This window comes from Ranitomeya variabilis, chromosome 1, assembly GCF_051348905.1.
Source record: "Ranitomeya variabilis isolate aRanVar5 chromosome 1, aRanVar5.hap1, whole genome shotgun sequence".
In the NCBI taxonomy this organism is placed as follows: Eukaryota; Metazoa; Chordata; class Amphibia; order Anura; family Dendrobatidae; genus Ranitomeya; species Ranitomeya variabilis.
The window spans coordinates 807,651,033-807,672,669 of record NC_135232.1 but is presented as its reverse complement, the minus strand read 5'-3'; positions in this window follow the sequence as shown (position 1 = coordinate 807,672,669).

Genomic DNA, 21,637 nt, shown 5'->3' with positions numbered 1-21,637 from the left:
TCGGAGTGTGTTACCAATGGTTTTCTTGGTGACTGTGGTCCCAGCTTCCTTAAGAACAATAACAAGTTCCCACATGTAGTTTTGGGCTGCTCTCTCACCTTCCTCATGATCAAGGATAACCCACAAGGTGAGATTTTGCATGGTGCCCCAGATCAATGTCGATTGACAGTCATTTTGTATTTCTTCCATTTTCTTACTATTGCACCAACAGTTGTCTCCTTCTCACCCAGTGTCTTACTTATGATTTTGTAGCCCATTCCAGCATTGTGCAGGTCTATGATCTTGTCCCTGACATCCATAGAAAGCTCTTTGGTCTTGCTCATGTTGTAGAGGTTAGAGTCTGACTGATTAGGCTACTTTCACACTAGCGTCGGGCTCGGCCCGTCGCGGTGCGTCGGGCCGAGGTTCCCGATGCTAGCGTTGTCTCCGCCGCACAACGGGGGCAGCGGATGCATTTTTCCAGCGCATCCGCTGCCCCATTGTGAGGTGCGGGGAAGTGCGGGGAGGTGGGGGCGGAGTTCCGGCCGCGCATGCGCGGTCGGAAAAAGCAGACCGTCGTGAGCAAAAAACATTACATGTAGCGTTTTTTGGTCCCGACGGTCCGCCACAACATGGCGCAACCGTCGCACGACGGTTGCGACGTGTGTCAATCCGTCGCAATACGTCGCTTAATCTAAGTCTATGGGGAAAAAATGCATCCTGCAAGCACTTTTGCAGGATGCGTTTTTTTGGCAAAACGACGCATTGTGGTGGATTGCAGTTAACGCTAGTGTGAAAGTAGCCTTAATTGAGTCTGTGGGCAGGAGTCTTTTATAAAGGTGACTATGTAAGACAGCTGTCTTTAATGCAGGTAACGAGTTGGTTAGGAGCATCTAACTGGTCTGTAGGAGCCAGAACTCGAGTATAAGCAAAGATTTTCAGCCCTTTTTTTAGGCTAAAAGTACCCTTCTCGGCTTATATTTGAGTCATTGTCCAAGGGGGTTGGCGGGGGAGTGGCAGCTGTCAAATCATACTCATCTGTTCCCTGTGCGATCCCTGCTTCTCAGATTGTCTCTGACACCGGCAGCTTGTTCCTGTGTTCAGCAGTCACGTGATACCGCTCATTAAAGTAATGAATATGGACGCAACTCCACTCCCATAGGGGTGGAGCGCATATTCATTACTGTAATGAGCGGTACCATGTGACCGCTGAACACAAGAACAAGCAGCCAGTGCCAGAGACCATCGCATTGGAGAAGCAGGGACCGCGCTAGGAGGGTGAGTATGACAGGGGAGGGTGAGTATTGAGATATTCACCTGTCCCCATTCCATTGCTGGGCTCTGTGTTCCGCGTTCTCTGGCTGTGACATTTAGGTCAGAGGGCACGATGACGTGGTTAGCGCAGAGACCCGGTAGACGCAGCATGGCGGTGGAACGGGGACAGGTGAACATCGCAAGTGCCGCGGGCCTGAGCGACGTGAGGCGAGTATGTTTTTTAATTGCAGCAGCGTATGGGGTATAATCTATGGAGCATCTTATGGGGCCATTAACCTTTGTGCAGTATTATATGGGGCATAATCTATGGAGCATCTTATGGGGCCATCAACCTTTGTGCAGCATTATATGGGGCATAATATTCTATGGAGCATCTTATGGTTCTATCAATCTTTGTGCAGCATTATATGGGGCATAATATTCTATGGAGCATCTTATGGGGCCATCATTAACGTTTTATGCAGCATTATATGGGACATATTTTAATATGGAGCATCTTAATGGGCCATCAACCTTTGTGCAGCATTATATGTGGCATAATATTCTATGGAGCATCTTATGGGGCCATCAGCCCTTGTGCAGCATTATATGGGGCACAATATTCTATGGAGCATCTTATGGGGCCATCATTAACCTTTTATGCAGCATTACATGGGGTGTATTTCGTATGGAGCATCTTATGGGGCCCATCATGAACTGTATGGAGCATTACATAGGGCTCCTGATTCAATATGGATATTCAAAACCACTTAACCTACTGATGTCTCAATCAATTTTACTTTTATTGGTATCTATTTTTATTTTTGAAATTTACCAGTAGCTGCTGCATTTCCCACCCTAGGCTTATACTCGAGTCAATAAGTTTTCCCAGTTTTTTGTGGCAAAACTAGGGGTCTTTGCTTATACTCGGGTCAGCTTATACTCGAGTATATACGGTACTTATTTCTCACTGCAAAATGCAAATACATTTATATAATTTATACAATGTGGTTTTCTGGATTTTAGTTTTGATATTCTATCTCTCAATGTTAAAATTAATCTACCCTTGAAATTATAGACCGCTCATGTCTATGTCAGTGGGCAAATTTACAAAATCAACAGCAAGGGATCAAATAATTATTTCCTTCACTGTATATGCATAATAAGTGAAAAAAGCAATGAGAAAAACAGGACGGGAAGGGAGGAATGTTTGTTTGTTGGCTGTGCTGTATACTGTGCAGGCTGTGCTATATACTGCATGGGCTGTGCTATATACTGTGCGGGCGGTGCTATATACTGCGCTAGCGGTGCTATATACTGTGTGGGCTGTCCTATATACTGTGCAGGCTGTGCTATATACTGTCCGGGCTGTGCTATAAACTGTGCGGGCTGTGTTGTATACTGTGCGGGCTGTGCTATATACTGTGCGGGTTGTGCTATATACTATGCGGGCTGTGCTATATACTATGAGGGCTGTGCTATATACTATGCAGGCTGTTGTGATTTTGCTTTTTGCTCCCTCTAGTGGTCATTAGTGATTTGACTCTGGAGCTTCTGTCTTTTCCTATATCCTCACCTGGGCCGTTAGTTCAGGGGCGTTGCTATATAAGCTCCCTGGACCTTCAGTTCAATGCCTGGCATCGTTGAAATCAGAGCTAATCTGTTGTGCTCTTGTCCTATGATCCTGGTTCCTGTATTTCAAGCTAAGTCTGCTTCCTTGCTTTTTGCTTTTGTTTTGTTTGGTATTTTTGTCCAGCTTGTTCCAATCTGTATCCTGACCTTTGCTGGAAGCTCTAGGGGGCTGGTGTTCTCCCCCCGGACCGTTAGACGGTTCGGGGGTTCTTGAATCTCCAGCGTGGATTTTTATAGGGTTTTTGTTGACCAGATAAGTTATCTTGCTATATTCTGCTATTAGTAAGCTGGCCTCTCTTTGCTGAACCTGGTTCATTTCTGTGTTTGTCATTTCCTCTTACCTCACCGTTATTATTTGTGGGGGGCTTGTATCTTGCTTTGGGGTCCCTTTCTCTGGAGGCAAGAGAGGTCTTTGTTTTCTTCTCCTAGGGGTAGTTAGATTCTCCGGCTGGCGCGAGTCATCTAGCGATCACCGTAGGCATGATCCCCGGCTACTTCTAGTGTTGGCGTTAGGAGTAGCTATTTGGTCAACCCAGTTACCACAGCCCTATGAGCTGGATTTTTGAATCTCGCAGACTTACACGTTCCTCTGAGACCCTGTCCACTGGGGTCATAACAGTATGCCAGGCCAGTATTAAATGTTTAATGCATTGCAGAAGTGGGATTATAAGAAAGAAAATTTTGAGGTTTTTTTTTCCCTCTCTCATTTTTTTTTTTTTTCTTTTCCCCTTTACCTCAGAGTGGCTTAAGCTTGCTGCAGACATGAATGTCCAGACCTTGATTACAAGTGTGGACCAGCTTGCCGCTCGTGTGCAGGGTATACAAGATTATGTTACCAGAAATCCTAGGTCTGAACCCAAGATTCCGATTCCTGAACTGTTTTCAGGAGACCGATTTAAGTTTAGGAATTTCAGGAATAATTGTAAATTGTTTTTGTCCCTGAAACCTTGTTCGTCTGGAGACTCTGCTCAACAAGTAAAAATTGTTATTTCATTCTTACGGGGTGACCCTCAAGATTGGGCTTTTTCGTTGGCGCCAGGAGATCCGGCATTGGCTGATATTGATGCGTTTTTTCTGGCGCTCGGTTTACTTTATGAGGAACCCAATCTTGAGATTCAGGCAGAGAAAGCCTTGCTGGCTATGTCTCAGGGCCCGGACGAGGCTGAGGTGTATTGCCAAAAATTTCGGAAATGGTCCGTGCTGACACATTGGAACGAGTGTGCACTGGCCGCTAATTTTAGAAATGGCCTTTCTGAGGCCATTAAGAATGTTATGGTGGGTTTTCCCATTCCCACAGGTCTGAATGATACCATGTCCCTGGCTATTCAAATTGACCGGCGGTTGCGGGAGCGCAAAACCGCAAATTCCCTCATGTTGTTGTCTGAACAGACACCTGATGTGATGCAATGTGATAGAAAAACCGCAAATTCCCTCATGGTGTTGTCTGAACGGACACCTGATTTGATGCAATGTGATAGAATCCTGACTAGAAATGAGAGGAAAATTCATAGACGCCGGAATGGCTTGTGCTACTACTGTGGTGATTCTACACATGTTATCTCAGCATGCTCTAAACGTATATCTAAGGTTGTTAGTCCTGTCACCGTTGGTAATTTGCATCCTAAGTTTATTCTGTCTGTAACTTTGATTTGCTCACTGTCATCTTATCCTGTCATGGCGTTTGTAGATTCAGGTGCTGCCCTGAGTCTTATGGATCTCTCATTTGCTAAGCGCTGTGGTTTTATTCTTGAACCATTAGAAAATCCTATCCCTCTTAGGGGTATTGATGCTACGCCATTAGCAGAAAATAAACCGCAGTATTGGACACAGGTTACCATGTGCATGACTCCTGAACACCGCGAGGTGATACGTTTTCTCGTTCTACATAAAATGCATGATTTGGTTGTTTTGGGGCTGCCATGGTTACAGACCCATAATCCAGTCCTTGACTGGAAGGCTATGTCAGTGTCTAGTTGGGGCTGTCGTGGTATTCATGAGGATTCCCTGCCTGTGTCTATTGCTTCTTCTACGCCTTCGGAAGTTCCGGAGTATTTGTCTGACTATCAGGATGTCTTTATCGAGTTCAGGTCCAGTGCATTGCCTCCTCATAGGGAATGTGACTGTGCAATAGATTTGATTCCAGGCAGTAAATTTCCTAAGGGAAGACTGTTTAATCTGTCGATACCTGAACATACCGCTATGCGTTCATATATCAAGGAGTCTCTGGAGAAAGGACACATCCGTCCGTCTTCTTCCCCTCTTGGTGCGGGATTCTTTTTTGTGGCTAAAAAGGACGGATCTTTGAGGCCTTGTATTGACTATCGGCTTTTAAATAAGATCACTGTCAAATTTCAGTATCCTTTGCCGCTGTTGTCTGACTTGTTTGCCCGGATTAAAGGTGCCAAGTGGTTTACCAAGATAGACCTTCGTGGTGCGTACAACCTTGTGCGCATTAAGCAAGGGGATGAATGGAAAACCGCATTCAATACGCCCGAAGGTCATTTTGAGTACTTGGTGATGCCTTTTGGGCTCTCTAATGCCCCTTCAGTTTTTCAGTCCTTTATGCATGACATTTTCCGGAACTATCTGGATAAATTTTTGATCGTTTATCTGGATGATATTCTGGTTTTTTCTGATAATTGGGACTCGCATGTGGAGCAGGTCAGGATGGTCTTTAAAATTTTGCGTGAAAATTCTTTGTTTGTCAAGGGCTCTAAGTGTCTTTTTGGTGTACAGAAGGTTCCCTTTTTGGGGTTCATTTTTTCCCCTTCTGCTGTGGAGATGGACCCAGTCAAGGTCCGAGCTATTCTTGATTGGACTCAGCCCTCGTCAGTTAAGAGTCTTCAGAAGTTCTTGGGTTTCGCTAACTTCTACCGTCGTTTTATCGCTAACTTTTCTAGCATTGTGAAACCTTTGACGGATATGACCAAGAAGGGCTCCGATGTGGTTAATTGGGCTCCTGCTGCCGTGGAGGCTTTCCAGGAGTTGAAACGTCGGTTTACTTCGGCGCCTGTTTTGTGCCAGCCTGATGTCTCGCTTCCCTTTCAGGTTGAGGTGGATGCTTCAGAGATTGGAGCAGGGGCCGTTTTGTTGCAGAGAGGCCCTGGTTGCTCTGTTATGAGACCTTGCGCCTTTTTCTCTAGGAAGTTTTCGCCTGCGGAGCGAAATTATGATGTGGGCAATCGGGAGTTGTTGGCCATGAAATGGGCATTTGAGGAGTGGCGTCATTGGCTCGAGGGTGCTAAGCATCGTGTGGTGGTCTTGACTGATCACAAAAATCTGATGTATCTCGAGTCTGCTAAACGCCTGAATCCTAGACAGGCCCGCTGGTCATTGTTTTTCTCCCGTTTTGACTTTGTTGTCTCGTATTTACCAGGTTCAAAAAATGTGAAGCCCGATGCTCTTTCCAGGAGCTTTGTGCCTGATGCTCCTGGAGTCGCTGAACCTGTTGGTATTCTTAAGGATGGTATTATCTTGTCAGCTATTTCTCCAGATCTGCGACGTGTGTTGCAGAGATTTCAGGCTGATAGGCCTGATTCTTGTCCACCTGACAGACTGTTTGTGCCTGATAAGTGGACCAGCAGAGTCATTTCCGAGGTTCATTCCTCAGTGTTGGCAGGTCACCCAGGAATTTTTGGCACCAGAGATCTGGTGGCCAGATCCTTTTGGTGGCCTTCCTTGTCTAGGGATGTGCGGTCATTTGTACAGTCCTGTGGGACTTGTGCTCGAGCTAAGCCTTGCTGTTCTCGTGCCAGCGGGTTGCTCTTGCCCTTGCCTGTCCCTAAGAGACCTTGGACACATATCTCCATGGATTTCATTTCTGATCTTCCGGTGTCTCAAGGCATGTCTGTTATCTGGGTGATATGTGATCGCTTCTCCAAGATGGTCCATTTGGTTCCTTTGCCTAAGCTGCCTTCCTCTTCCGATCTGGTTCCTGTGTTTTTCCAGAACGTGGTTCGTTTGCACGGCATCCCTGAGAATATTGTGTCAGACAGAGGATCCCAGTTCGTTTCCAGATTCTGGCGATCCTTTTGTAGTAGGATGGGCATTGACTTGTCGTTTTCGGCTGCTTTCCATCCTCAGACTAATGGACAGACGGAGCGAACTAATCAGACTTTGGAGGCTTATTTGAGGTGTTTTGTCTCTGCTGATCAGGACGATTGGGTGACCTTCTTGCCGTTGGCTGAGTTTGCCCTTAATAATCGGGCTAGTTCCGCCACCTTGGTTTCACCGTTTTTCTGCAACTCTGGTTTCCACCCTCGTTTTTCTTCGGGTCATGTGGAACCTTCTGACTGCCCTGGGGTGGATTCTGTGGTGGATAGGTTGCAGCGGATCTGGAATCTTGTGGTGGACAACTTGAAGTTGTCACAGGAGAGGGCTCAGCGCTTTGCAAACCGCCGCCGCGGTGTGGGTCCCCGACTACGTGTTGGGGATTTGGTGTGGCTTTCTTCCCGCTTTGTTCCTATGAAGGTTTCCTCTCCCAAATTTAAACCTCGTTTTATTGGTCCTTACAAGATATTGGAAATCCTTAATCCTGTATCCTTTCGCCTGGATCTTCCTGTGTCGTTTGCTATCCACAACGTGTTTCATAGGTCCTTGTTGCGGCGGTACGTTGTGCCTGTGGTTCCTTCTGCTGAGCCTCCTGCTCCGGTGTTGGTCGAGGGCGAGTTGGAGTACGTGGTGGAGAAGATCTTGGATTCTCGTCTCTCCAGGCGGAGGCTTCAGTACCTGGTCAAGTGGAAGGGCTATGGTCAGGAAGATAATTCCTGGGTGGTCGCCTCTGATGTTCATGCGGCCGATTTAGTTCGTGCCTTTCACGCCGCTCGTCCTGATCGCCCTGGTGGTCGTGGTGAGGGTTCGGTGACCCCTCACTAAGGGGGGGGTACTGTTGTGATTTTGCTTTTTGCTCCCTCTAGTGGTCATTAGTGATTTGACTCTGGAGCTTCTGTCTTTTCCTATATCCTCACCTGGGCCGTTAGTTCAGGGGCGTTGCTATATAAGCTCCCTGGACCTTCAGTTCAATGCCTGGCATCGTTGAAATCAGAGCTAATCTGTTGTGCTCTTGTCCTATGATCCTGGTTCCTGTATTTCAAGCTAAGTCTGCTTCCTTGCTTTTTGCTTTTGTTTTGTTTGGTATTTTTGTCCAGCTTGTTCCAATCTGTATCCTGACCTTTGCTGGAAGCTCTAGGGGGCTGGTGTTCCCCCCCGGACCGTTAGACGGTTCGGGGGTTCTTGAATCTCCAGCGTGGATTTTTATAGGGTTTTTGTTGACCAGATAAGTTATCTTGCTATATTCTGCTATTAGTAAGCTGGCCTCTCTTTGCTGAACCTGGTTCATTTCTGTGTTTGTCATTTCCTCTTACCTCACCGTTATTATTTGTGGGGGGCTTGTATCTTGCTTTGGGGTCCCTTTCTCTGGAGGCAAGAGAGGTCTTTTTTTTCTTCTCCTAGGGGTAGTTAGATTCTCCGGCTGGCGCGAGTCATCTAGCGATCACCGTAGGCATGATCCCCGGCTACTTCTAGTGTTGGCGTTAGGAGTAGCTATTTGGTCAACCCAGTTACCACAGCCCTATGAGCTGGATTTTTGAATCTCGCAGACTTACACGTTCCTCTGAGACCCTGTCCACTGGGGTCATAACAGCAGGCTGTGCTATATACTATGAGGCTGTGTTATATATTAAGCGGGCTTTGCTATATATTATAGGGGGATATACTATATTCTATGGGGAGGCTGTGTTATATACTATTGGGGGGTATATTATATTCTATGGGGGAGGCTGTGTTATATACTATGGAGGGTATATTATATTCTATGGGGGAGGCTGTGTTATATACTTTTGGGGGTATATTATATTCTATAGGGGAGGCTGTGTTATATACTATGGAGGGTATATTATTTTCTATGAGGGAGGCTGTGTTATATACTATGTGGCTGTGTTATATACTATGGGGGGTACAATATACATTATATTCTATTGGGGAGGCTGTGTTATATACTCTGGGGGTACATTATATTCTATGGGGGGCTACATTATATACTATGGGGAGGTGGGCTGTATTATATTCTATGGGGGGCTACATTATATTCTATGGGGGGCTGTATTAGATTTTATGAGGGAGAATTGCATCATACTCGTTGATGGGGCTGCATTATATTCTATGGGGGGATGTATTATATTTTTATTCTATGAGAGGTGATTTCATCATACTCTATGAGGGGGCTACATTATACTATATGTGGGGGGCTGCATTATATTCTATTGGGGGTTACATTATACTCTGTGGGGTGGTTGCATTATACCATTATACTCTGTGGGGTGACTGCATTATGCTCTATGGGGTGGCTGCATTATACTATATGTGGGCTGCATTATACTGTATCGAGAACTATGGGGAATACATTATACTATATGAAGAACTATGGGGTGTATTATACTATGGGAAGTGAATTGTACTACATGGATGACTATGGCAGTGCATTATACTATATGGAGCACTATGAGGAGTGTATTATACTATATGGAGGATTAAGCAGTGTATTTTAATATATGGAGGACTATGAGGAGTGTATTATACTATATGGAGGACTATTAGGGGTGTGTTATACTATATGGAGGACTATGGAAAGTGTATAGTACTATATGGAGGACTGAGTATATTATACTATATGGGGACTATGGGGCATATTATATTATATGGATAACTATGCGGTGTGAATTTTACAATATGGAGACTGTGGTGCACATTATAATATATGGAGGACTATGGGGTGTATTATACTAAACAAGCAAAATGCTGTATATTCATTGAGTGATTGGATTGTTTATGCCGGAACAAATATCGTTCTTCTCAGCAGCACATCGTCGGTGTAAACTGTAGATGTACTGCTGTTGACATGATACTGTATGGTGATCTATTAGTGATCTATTAGTGATTGTTCTGTCCCCATAATTCTTTCTCAGACGGTGGAAAAAGGCCGGGAAACAAGCGTTGAACGATTTCAATATTGTCGATCACACTCGCTTAGCGGTCTGAACTCAGCGCATGTAAATACAAACGAAATGCTTCTGTGTGATGTGCAATATGTGAGCATTTGGGGCCCCATTTTAAAATTTTCCTAGGGCCCCACTTTGCCTAAACTGGCCCTGCTACTACACCAAGGTAGTCAGACTAAAAACTACTTCTTTTATTTGCAAGTGTTTGTCCTTAAGTTTCAACCACCACCACTATGGGGGAAATTTTGAGTAAGACCAGGCTCTTACAAAAACCCACATCCTTTCAAATCTGAGGCCAGACCTGAGAGCACCCGTTTGTCTCCAAAAAAACAGATGCATTGGTGTACAAGGCAATACCTTGTAGTGGAGTAACAAGTTCCTGTTTAAATTGCTTTACAATCCTAATCCTGTAACTCAGGCTGCCTAAAGATCTATGATGGTGAAAGAAAGGGGACCATAGGCCTTATCCAGCAGGCAGAAACTAGAAATACAAGTAAGGAATGCAACTTAAGCATGGTCAACTTTTTCATACTGCAACAACCCAATATCAAGTCCTAAAGGAGGAAAGTAGCTATTCTATCTAATTAGATGCACAGAAAGGATATTCATGTGGAAGAACCCTCCATATTTTCCTCCAATAACTTAACGCTGAAACCAGAGGCGTAGCTAGGGTTTTGGTTCAGGGGGGCGAAACATCTGAGTGGGCCCCTAACCAGGTAACCTTGATTACAACTTGGTGATGCTCCCTAATACTGGAGGAGAGCCTCAGCAGATGACCGTGCTGTTACTGAAGATAATCTCTATATAAAGACCAATATGGATATTACCGCCATAGGGTCAGTGGTAGATACCAGCCCTACAGAACATATAACAGATCACTGCACAGTTACAGATAATGACTTACTGCTGACGTCCTTTCTGATGGAATAGTTCATTTTTCCCATCTGGCCCAGACCGACATGACATCTTCTTCCAGCTACAACTCGTCTGAAGAGAATACAGCAAAAACACATTTCACTTCTCATATTGCAGCCCCATCACCATCTATTCCCATCCTGAACAAACTCCTCATCCTGCTGATATCCCAATACTGAGCCGCTGCTGCCGTATGTGTCCTTATTACTGCACCTGATACCCCAATACTGAGCCGCTGCTGCCATATGTGTCCCTATTACTGCCCGATACCCCAATACTGAGCCGCTGCTGCCGTATGTGACCCTATTACTGCACCTGATACCCCAATACTGAGCCGCTACTGCCGTATGTGTCCCTATTACTGCACCTGATATCCCAATACTGAGCCGCTGCTGCCGTATGTGTCCTTATTACTAGCACCTGATACCCCAATACTGAGCTGCTGCCATATGTGTCCCTATTACTGCACCTGATACCCCAATACTGAGCCGCTGCTGCCGTATGTGTCCCTATTACTGCCCCTGATACCCCAATACTGAGCCGCTGTTGCCGTATATGTCCCTATTACTGCCCCTGATACCCCAATACTGAGCCGCTGCTGCCATATGTGTCCCTATAACAGCACCTGATACCCCAATACTGAGCCACTGCTGCCATATGTGTCCCTATTACGGCACCTGATACCCCAATACTGAGCTGCTACTGCCGTATGTGTCCCTATTACTGCACCTGATATCCCAATACTGAGCCGCTGCTGCCGTATGTGTCCCTATTACGGCACCTAATACCCCAATACTGAGCCGCTGCTGCCGTATGTGTCCCTATTACTGCACCTGATACACCAATACTGAGCCACTACTGCCATATGTGACCCTATTACTGCACCTGATACCCCAACACTGAGCCGCTGCTGCCGTATGTGACCCTATTACTGCACCTGATACCCCAATACTGAGCCGCTGTTGCCGTATGTGTCCCTATTACTGCCCCTGATACCCCAATACTGAGCCACTGCTGCCATATGTGTCCCTATTACGGCACCTGATACCCCAATACTGAGCCGCTACTGCCGTATGTGTCCATATTACTGCACCTGATATCCCAATACTGAGCCGCTGCTGCCGTATGTGTCCCTATTACGGCACCTGATACCCCAATACTGAGCCGCTGTTGCCATATGTGTCCTATAACAGCCCCTGATACCCCAATACTGAGCCACTGCTGCCATATGTGTCCCTATTACGGCACCTGATACCCCAATACTGAGCCGCTACTGCCGTATGTGTCCATATTACTGCACCTGATATCCCAATACTGAGCCGCTGCTGCCGTATGTGTCCCTATTACGGCACCTGATACCCCAATACTGAGCCGCTACTGCCGTATGTGTCCATATTACTGCACCTGATATCCCAATACTGAGCCGCTGTTGCCGTATGTGTCCCTATTACTGCCCCTGATACCCCAATACTGAGCCACTGCTGCCATATGTGTCCCTATTACGGCACCTGATACCCCAATACTGAGCCGCTACTGCCGTATGTGTCCATATTACTGCACCTGATATCCCAATACTGAGCCGCTGCTGCCGTATGTGTCCCTATTACGGCACCTGATACCCCAATACTGAGCCGCTGTTGCCATATGTGTCCTATAACAGCCCCTGATACCCCAATACTGAGCCACTGCTGCCATATGTGTCCCTATTACGGCACCTGATACCCCAATACTGAGCCGCTACTGCCGTATGTGTCCATATTACTGCACCTGATATCCCAATACTGAGCCGCTGCTGCCGTATGTGTCCCTATTACGGCACCTGATACCCCAATACTGAGCCGCTGCTGCCGTATGTGTCCCTATTACTACACCTGATACCCCAATACTGAGCCGCTGCTGCCGTATGTGACCCTATTACTGCACCTGATACCCCAATACTGAGCCACTACTGCCGTATGTGACCCTATTACTGCACCTGTTACCCCAACACTGAGCCGCTGCTGCCGTATGTGACCCTATTACTGTACCTGATACCCCAATACTGAGCCGCTGTTGCCGTATGTGTCCCTATTACTGCCCCTGATACCCCAATACTGAGCCACTGCTGCCATATGTGTCCCTATAACTGCCCCTGATACCCCAATACTGAGCCACTGCTGCTGTATGTGACCCTATTGCTGCACCTGATACCCCAAAACTGAGCCACTGTTGCCGTATGCCCCCATAGTCAGACCCTGTAATGAGGCAGCACCCATAGTCAGACCCTGTAATAAGGCAGCCCCCTTAGTCAGACCCTGTAAAAAGGCAGCACCCCCATAGGCAGACTCTGTAATAAGGCAGCACCCCCATAGTCAGACCCTGTAATAAGGCAGCACCCCTATAGGCAGACCCTGTAATAAGGCAGCACCCCTATAGGCAGACCCTATAATAAGGCAGCACCCCTATAGGCAGACCCTGTAATAAGGCAGCACCCCATAGACAGACCCTGTAATGAGGCAGCACCCCCATAGTCAGACCCTGTAATAAGGCATCACCTCCATAGTCAGACCCTGTAATAAGGCATCCCCATAGTCAGACCCTGTAATGAGGCAGCACCTCTATAGTCAGACCCTGTAATGAGACAGCCCCCATAGTTAGACCCTGTAATAAGGCAGCCCCCTTAGTTAGACCCTGTAATAAAGCAGCACCCCCATAGGCAGACCCTGTAATAAGGCAGAATCCCCATAGTCAGACCCTGTAATGAGGCAGCCCCCATAGTTAGACCCTGTAATAAGGCAGCCCCCTTAGTCAGACCCTGTAATAAGGCAGCACCCCCATAGGCAGACCTTGTAATAAGGCAGCACCCCCATAGTCAGACCCTGTAATAAGGCAGCCCCCATAGTCAGACCCTGTAATGAGGCAGCATCCCTATAGTCAGACCCTGTAATAAAGCAGCCCCCACAGTCAGACCCTGTAATAAGGCAGCAGCACCCATTAAAAAAAATAAAAATAAATAAATACCTCTCTTCTTCCTGGTTCCTGCGCTGCTCCCGCTGATTTCCTGACAGCCGGTGCCGGGCAGTGACGTCATCGCGCCCGCTGTCAGTGTAGGCGACGTCAGACGCCAGCACTGACAGGGGGATGATGTGAGAAGGAGCGCAGCGCTCCTTCTCCCATCATTGCGATCAGCTGTATTGGCTAAATGCTGGTACAGCTGATCTTCCGATGACGGCGGGGGGCCCACTGCTGGCACTGGGTCCCCGCGCCTGCTCAGGGGCCCCATAGTAGCCGGGCGGCAGAGCAGGGAGATTGATTCTCCCTGCTCTGCCACAGAATGTAACTGTATCAGTGCGCTGCGCACGCCGATACAGTTACAGTAGCGTAGCTCTGGGTGGGTCCCCTCAGAGCACCCTCTGCCCCCCCCCGGCAGCTACGCTACTGGCTGAAACTGGACATAAGGGAAGTAAATTTGGCTATTGCCAGTGGGGTTGTTAAAAAAATAATTCAGTTTAATTGGCACCCACTCAGCCCTCCAAACAGTATAATTGGCCCCAACACAGCTCTACAAACAGCATAATTGGCCCCAACACAGCCCTTAAAACAGTATAATTGGCCCACACACAGCCCTTCAAACAGTATAACTGGCCCACACACAGCCCTTCAAACAGTATAATTGGCCCCAACCCAGCTCTACAAACAGTATAATTGGCATCCATACAGCCCTCCAAACAGTATAATTGGCCCCCACACAGCTCTCGAAACAGTATAATTAGCCTCCACACTGACTGCTATCTAAACAGTATAATTGTCATCCATACAGCACTCCAAACAGTATAATTGGCCCCAACACAGCTCTACAAACAGTATAATTGGCATCCATACAGCACTCCAAACAGTATAATTGGCCCCCCACACAGCTCTACAAACAGTATAATTGGCCCCCACACTGCTATCTAAACAGTATAATTGGCCTCCATATAGTTCTCCAAATAGTATGATGGACCCTCCAAATAGTAGAATAACTCCCACATAGCTCTCAAAATTGTAAGATGGCCATCACAAAGTAATATTTAAAAGAAAAAAAAATACTCACCTCTCCTCGTTCCCCCACTACTCCAGTCTCTGCTGCGTATGGTCTGAAACTCTGCACAACAAGGATGTAGCGATGCAATCGTGCCTGCTGCGCTGCGACTTCAGACACCAAGGGTGAATGATGGAGGAGGAAGCTGACGGTTCCGTCTTCCATCTTTGACTTCAACTGTATCTGCATTCAGGATGCAGATACAGTTAAAAGTGTCATGTTGGGCGGATTAGGCTGGCCCGGCCTTCCCAACTCACGGGCCCCATAGCGGCTGTTTTGTCTGCCGATATTACTGGCCATCCACTGCTCTAAGCATTTGCTGAGTAAAAGTTATAACTACATGTGTATCAATATAAAGCAGCTAAAAGTCTAAAAATATGCTTTCTTTCCACTAGATGGTGATATGCACCATTAATATGCTGGATGGAGTTTTGGATTTAATATTGGTCTAAGTTTTTCAAGTTTCCCATAATGGAACATTTGAATCTGTTAATGGCTCTGCGAGTTTTGTCTAGGTGATGGAAAGCAATTTTCCTATTTATCACCAAGTTCCTTTCCAATAACAAACTATATTTTGATTTGAATGTTAGGATAAGTTTACTATAACTTCACTTTCTCATTTTTCTTCTACTTTTCGTCAATAGTGGACTCCACAAGGCTGGAGAACTTAATACAAGGGCTCTAGATGTTATAAATACTTACACAATTTATTAGTAACATCAGAGAAATGGATATTTATAATACACATGTGGTCAAAATTGTTGGTACCCCTCATTTAATGACAGAAAAACCCACAATGGTCACAGAAATAACTTTAGTCACAGGAACATCAAGCTGCTTGGAGATGGTCTTATAACTTTTACCTTTAACATGTTTGCCTATAATTTTCTTTCTAATCTCCTGAGACAACTCTTTCCTTCGCTTCCTCTGGTCCATGTTGAGTGTGATACACACCATGTCACCAAACAGCACAGTGAGTATCTGTAGCCTTATATACAGGCCCACTCACTGATTCCAAGATTGTAGTCACTTGTGATGCTACTTAGTGGACACACCTTGATTTAGCATGTCCCCTTTGTCACATTATTTTCAGGGGTACCATCATTTCTGTCCAGGCCAATTTCATGAGTTTTATTTTTTTTTAATTCTGTGGAAGCATGGTTGAAAAGCAATGTCTGATTTTCAGTTGTTCATTTTCATAGATCTTTTATTTATTATTACTTTTGTCAGATTCAAGTTATTTCTGTAACCATTGTGGGTTTTTCTGTCATTAAACGAGGGGTACCAACAATTTTGACCACGTGTGTATTTGAAAACATGGATTTACTTTATTGCAATTGTTATATATATATATATATATATATATATATATATATATATATATATATATATATATATATATATATATATATATATATATATATATATATATATGCAAATATTAGGAATATGACCTTACTTTTAAGTCTGTTTTTATTTTACCTTTATTTCTGTTTGATTTAAGCACAGTAACATTACTTGAGATAGTATAAAAGTTTGGGGACATTAAATGGAGCTTGTCAGTTGATCAGTGCTGCTAAAACCGCAGGCTGCATGAATCAGATACTAGCTGCATTATTGAAGCTTTGCATGATTTACTTTGAAATGTTTTAGACAAAGTATACTATAAAATGGCAGTTTGGGACAATGTGATTAAGATGTATGGCTCAAGAGGCAGCTCCCCACTGGCTTCTCCAGGACCAGGTCAAAGAAGACCTGTAACCATATCAAACATCATGGATTAGTGGCTGCAGAGATAAATAAAATGAAGCTTTACTCCCTTCCCTTGTTGTAATCACAATAGTTTCTGGCAGTGAGATCAGTAAGAAAACAAGGTTATTAGTCATTAACATCTCACCATATCACACAGAGAAAGCCACTCTGTCATTCTCCAGTGATGTGTTCTTATTTTTACCTGCATGCCACTGTAACAAGGTGGCACGGGGTGGCAGTCATAGCTGAGTCAACTAGGTCACATTCAGTGAGCACCCCAGCCCCTTGCACATGAAATGACAGTTCTAATCCCAGCTCTGGGTCACATTGGGTTACCTCAGTTCTGCAGTGGTTTTCCATGACAGAACAGCGTCCTCCGGATGAACCACGCTCCACACTGTATAGAGCTCAACAGTGGCAACTTGTATTTTAATGATGAGGAAGAAGAAATAAACAAGAGATGTATAATTCCTGTTCTGTCCCTAATCACAGCACCAGCGACAGCAGCAGAGTCCAAAACTCCCAGTAACTTCTCCAGAGCTAGAGATCTCTGGTGAGGCACACATTTAATCCTGGTGCTTGACAGTCCTGGCAGCCAGTATTTTTTTCCCTTCTGTCCCAGATGGGGATCCACTTATGCCCCAGAAGGGGACTCCTTCTGTCCCAGACAGGGATCCACTTATGCCCCAGAAGGGGGGTCCTTCTGTCCCAGATGGGGATCCACTTAAACCCCAGATGGGGGCTGTTGTGAATTCTATTCTCGAACTCCCTCCTGTGGTCATGAATGGTACTTCGGTGAGTTCTGTCCGTGGACTCCCTCTGGTGGCTGTGAGTGGAGCTGCTGGTTCTGAGATTCCTTCTCCAGCTGCCCTCGTTTGGGGCTAGGCTGATTCTCTATTTACCTCCACTCAGATCGTTACTCCATGCCAGCTGTCAATGTTCTAGTACTGGTTCAGATCTCTCCTGGATCTTTCTGAGGACCTGTCTACTCCAGCACAAGCTAAGTTCCTGCTTGTTCATTTGTTACATATGGTTTTTCTTGCTAAGTTTTAGTCCAGCTTGCTATCATGAAACTACCTGGCTAGCTGGAAGCTCTGGGGGTGCAGAGTGGCACCACCGCATCGTGAGTTGGTGCGGGGGTATTTTTTGCTCACTCTGCCTGCTTTTTGTAGCTTTTTGTGTTGACCGCAAAGACCCCTTTTCTATCCTCAATCTGTTTAGTTAGACTGGCCTCTCTTTGCTAAAACCTATTTCATCCTGTGTTTGTGATTTCCTCTTATCTCACAGTCAATACTTGTGGGGGGGCTGCTTTTACCTTTGGGGAAATTTCTCTGAGGCAAGTAAGGCTTTGTTTCCTTTCTTTAGGGGTAGTTAGCTCTTAGGCTGTGAAGAGGCGTCTAGGCAGAGTCAGGCACGCTCCACGGCTGTTTCTAGTTGTGTTGATAGGAGTAGGGTTTGCGGTCAGCAGAGTTCCCATTTCCCCAGAGCTCGTCCTGATTCCGTGTTTAACTATCAGGTCATTCCTGGTGCACCTAACCACCAGGTCCATAACAGGGGGCTCCTTCTGTCCCAAGCAGGAATACACCTGTGCCCCAGATGGGGATACACATGCCTCAGGCCGTCCTGCCTGGGATCTAACCAAGAAGCCTCAGCTTCCTCTTCCGTAGAGGCTGTTTGCACAGCCCCCTAAATTAACCTCTTCTGTCCTTGCCTCTAGCATGTGCATAAGAAACACAGCACAACAATCATACATGGCAGACATAGTACATTTAACAGTGTATAACCTTAAGGCATAAGTGGTACATAGCATTACACATTATTGAACAACAGAACAACAGCGAAACATTGACATGTTAACATCCAGGTACACCATCCAGGTACCGCATAAAGTGCATGGGACCAGCATGAAGGAGAGAGGGAGCACTGAGGGTCTCCACCATTTCTTTACACCACCTCCTGTGCCATGGGGATACTGCAAGAGAGGGGGGACAGAATATTGCAGTGTCTGGTTTAACAAATTCCTGCACTGGTTAGAAGTTTTTCATCGTAGCATTAAACAGTGCAAGTTTTTTCCTTGCTAGTACCTGATTCTGGAATTGGAGGTGTAGTTTGTGGTTGGAGTTAGTGTTTGGAGATTGTTCAGGAGATTGTTGCTTGGAGTTTTGTCTGAGTGCACATCCTCATCCTCTCCTCAATTTTATATGTTTAGTATTTTCATTTATCCCTGTCCATCTTCCCTTGTCTGTCTAGTTAGCATGTTCCTATACACTTCAAATTCCTACTACCATGGGTGGGGAGGGGATACATCATGGTAGATATAGGAGAATAACAAGGCACGAGGACTTTACATCTCCACCTTTAGGAGTAGACCAGGGCGCCTGTAATAATTATAGGGGATAACTCAGGAGACTCTTTGCGTGGAACAAGACAACTACAGGACACAGTTTTATAAGTGGTAAAGTCTATATTATAACACGGTGATTCAAACAGGTGCAGGGAGAAACTCAAGTCCACAACACTTGGTGTAAATATTAAACGCAGCTTAGCAGTCTATAGGAAACTTCAGAGGAAAATGCAATCACGCAGAAAGTCTATGAAGCACAATTATTCTTGAGGATACTTGACATGAATAAGTCCTTGTTAGTCCAAACACAGATAGCTATGTGTTATGATCTGGTGGCCTAGGAGCAGCATTAGACGTACTCTGGAGAAGGTGGTACCTGTACTGACCGCAGACCCTGAACTTAACACCGCAACTAGAAGTAGCCGTGGAATGTACCTATCACTCCCTAGACATCTTGACACAGCCGGAGGACTAATTACCCCTAGAGATAGAAAAGGGAAATCTATCTTGCCTCAGAGAAAATCCCCAAAGGATAGACAGCCCCCCACAAATATTGACTGTGAGAGGAGAGGGAAAAAACATACACAGACTGAAATCAGAATTTAGCAAAGGAGGCCACTTCTAGCTAAATAGAAAGGATAGGACAGAGTACTATGCGGTCAGTATTAAAACACTAGAAAATATCCACCACAGAAAATACAAAATCTCCACATCTAACTAAAGATATGGAGGGTATATCTGCATCTCCAGAGATACCAGCATGGCTAAACAAATCCTTATACAGACCAAGCTGGACAAGACAAAAACATGGAAAAGAACTGAACAATAAGGCCCACAGAATGTGGACTGCAAAAATCAAGCCAGAACTTATCTTTGTTGAAATGAACAGCAAAGCAGGAGAGACCAGGCAGGGAAGTGAATCCTCCAGGAACAATGGACAACTGGCACTGACTAAAGGGTCAAGCAAGACTAAATAGCCCAGTCCGAATTGCAAAAAGTGGACACACCTGATGAATGCTGCGATCCAGAGACAGCAGCGCTACCACTTATAACCACCGGAGGGAGCCCAAGAGCAGAATTCACAACAGCTATGCTTATAAGGCAGTTCAAATAATATCTTAGCTCAACCAGGGAGGCCTGGGTAAAAGTCTCAGGTTTTTGCAGAGCAGCAACAGCTTACATGTCCAGCAAATGCAGATGGAAGTAAACACGAGTAGCAGATGAAGGAGGATTACTGGAAACTGGTGTATGCAGCAGGAACTCAGAGCAGAGTAGCAGGATCACCACACAGGTTCACAGGAGCAGGTATATAGCCAGGGAGTTACCAGAGTCAGGAGCTGGATGCAAGGCAGAATACTCTAGCACAAACTGAAGACTGGGGTGGAGTTTTATAGCAGGAAGACACAGTGCACATGAGACCAAAGACGCCATCTTGGAAAAGGACAGTAATGCACAAAAGGTAATTAAAAATGTTCAGAGTCCTGACAGCGCCCCTAGTTTTATGGACCTGGGTAGCACCAAAAGTCCAAACACTTTTGTGACATTCTGCCTATAATTAGACAATGTTATACAGGGGAAAAATTCAACACCCTCAGAATCTCTGTTAATGCCTCTTTGGTTTTAGTTAAAAGTAGAATCTAAAATTTAAAAGTCAATGTCTATGCAATAGAGATGAGAAAGTAAAAAATATAAATTATGTTTTATTGAGCTCTGTAGCCATTATTCCATGATGTGGAAAGTTTAACATGCTCAAACTGGTGAAAAAACCTCTTTAAAGGGGTTGACCACTAGTCAGAGAACTCTTTCTCAATCCTCATAATTTCCACTTGTGAAATAACAACACTTATGCCCACCTCTAGTGCTGGCGCTATTCCAGCAGTGTCATCACTGGCTCTTCTGGTGATAATGTATAAGGAAGATCGGGTATACCTTTCTCACACCAGTCCTGGAACAACTGTCACCAATGTTGCAGAGGGAAAGATTTTCAGACAAGGACGGACCCTTGCATGTGACTGCGGTAGGAGGGGCTGGGCTAAAAAGCGCTGCGCGTGGGAAAAAGGTCAGTGTCCAGGCAGGAAAGCTAAGCAGACAGTCGGGTGCAGTATCGGCAGTGAAAGCAGAGCATCCCTTGAGCGCAGGCCGACTTGACAGATCCCCTGTGTACCGGTCTGCTGTAAGTGGACGACAGACTGCCAGCTTCACGCTAACCTCCGTGCCAGGAGGTGACTCTCAGTTGAGAACAGTGACTGTAACGTGCGCACCACACAGTGGGAAGCAGGTATCTAGGCCAGAGCCCCTTAGCCAGGTACCTATATACACCACGGAGTGAGGCCTTGTTCCGGTGGTACTTCGTACTGGACTGAACACAGCGTTTGGCATTCGTGAGTGCAGGAGCACTCCACATCATTCAAAGACTCATCACCCGCTCCATGGATTGGAACCCTGTCCTCTACAGAAACCTCTGAGACTTCACGTGCCGCCGTTGTCGGTGCCACCGTTGGAGAACCGAAACGCTGCAATCAAGAAAACTACAGACTGATAAGTTTTATTGCCTTTGTTTCTTCCTATCTTCCGTCTGTCTGTCCCGTAAATCCCACGTCGCTGACTGGTCGCGGACAGCTGGGCACAACCAATCAGCGACAGGCACAATCGGGCCGCGAATTGGCCCCTCCCTACTCCCCTCTAGTCAGTGCCCCCTCCATACTC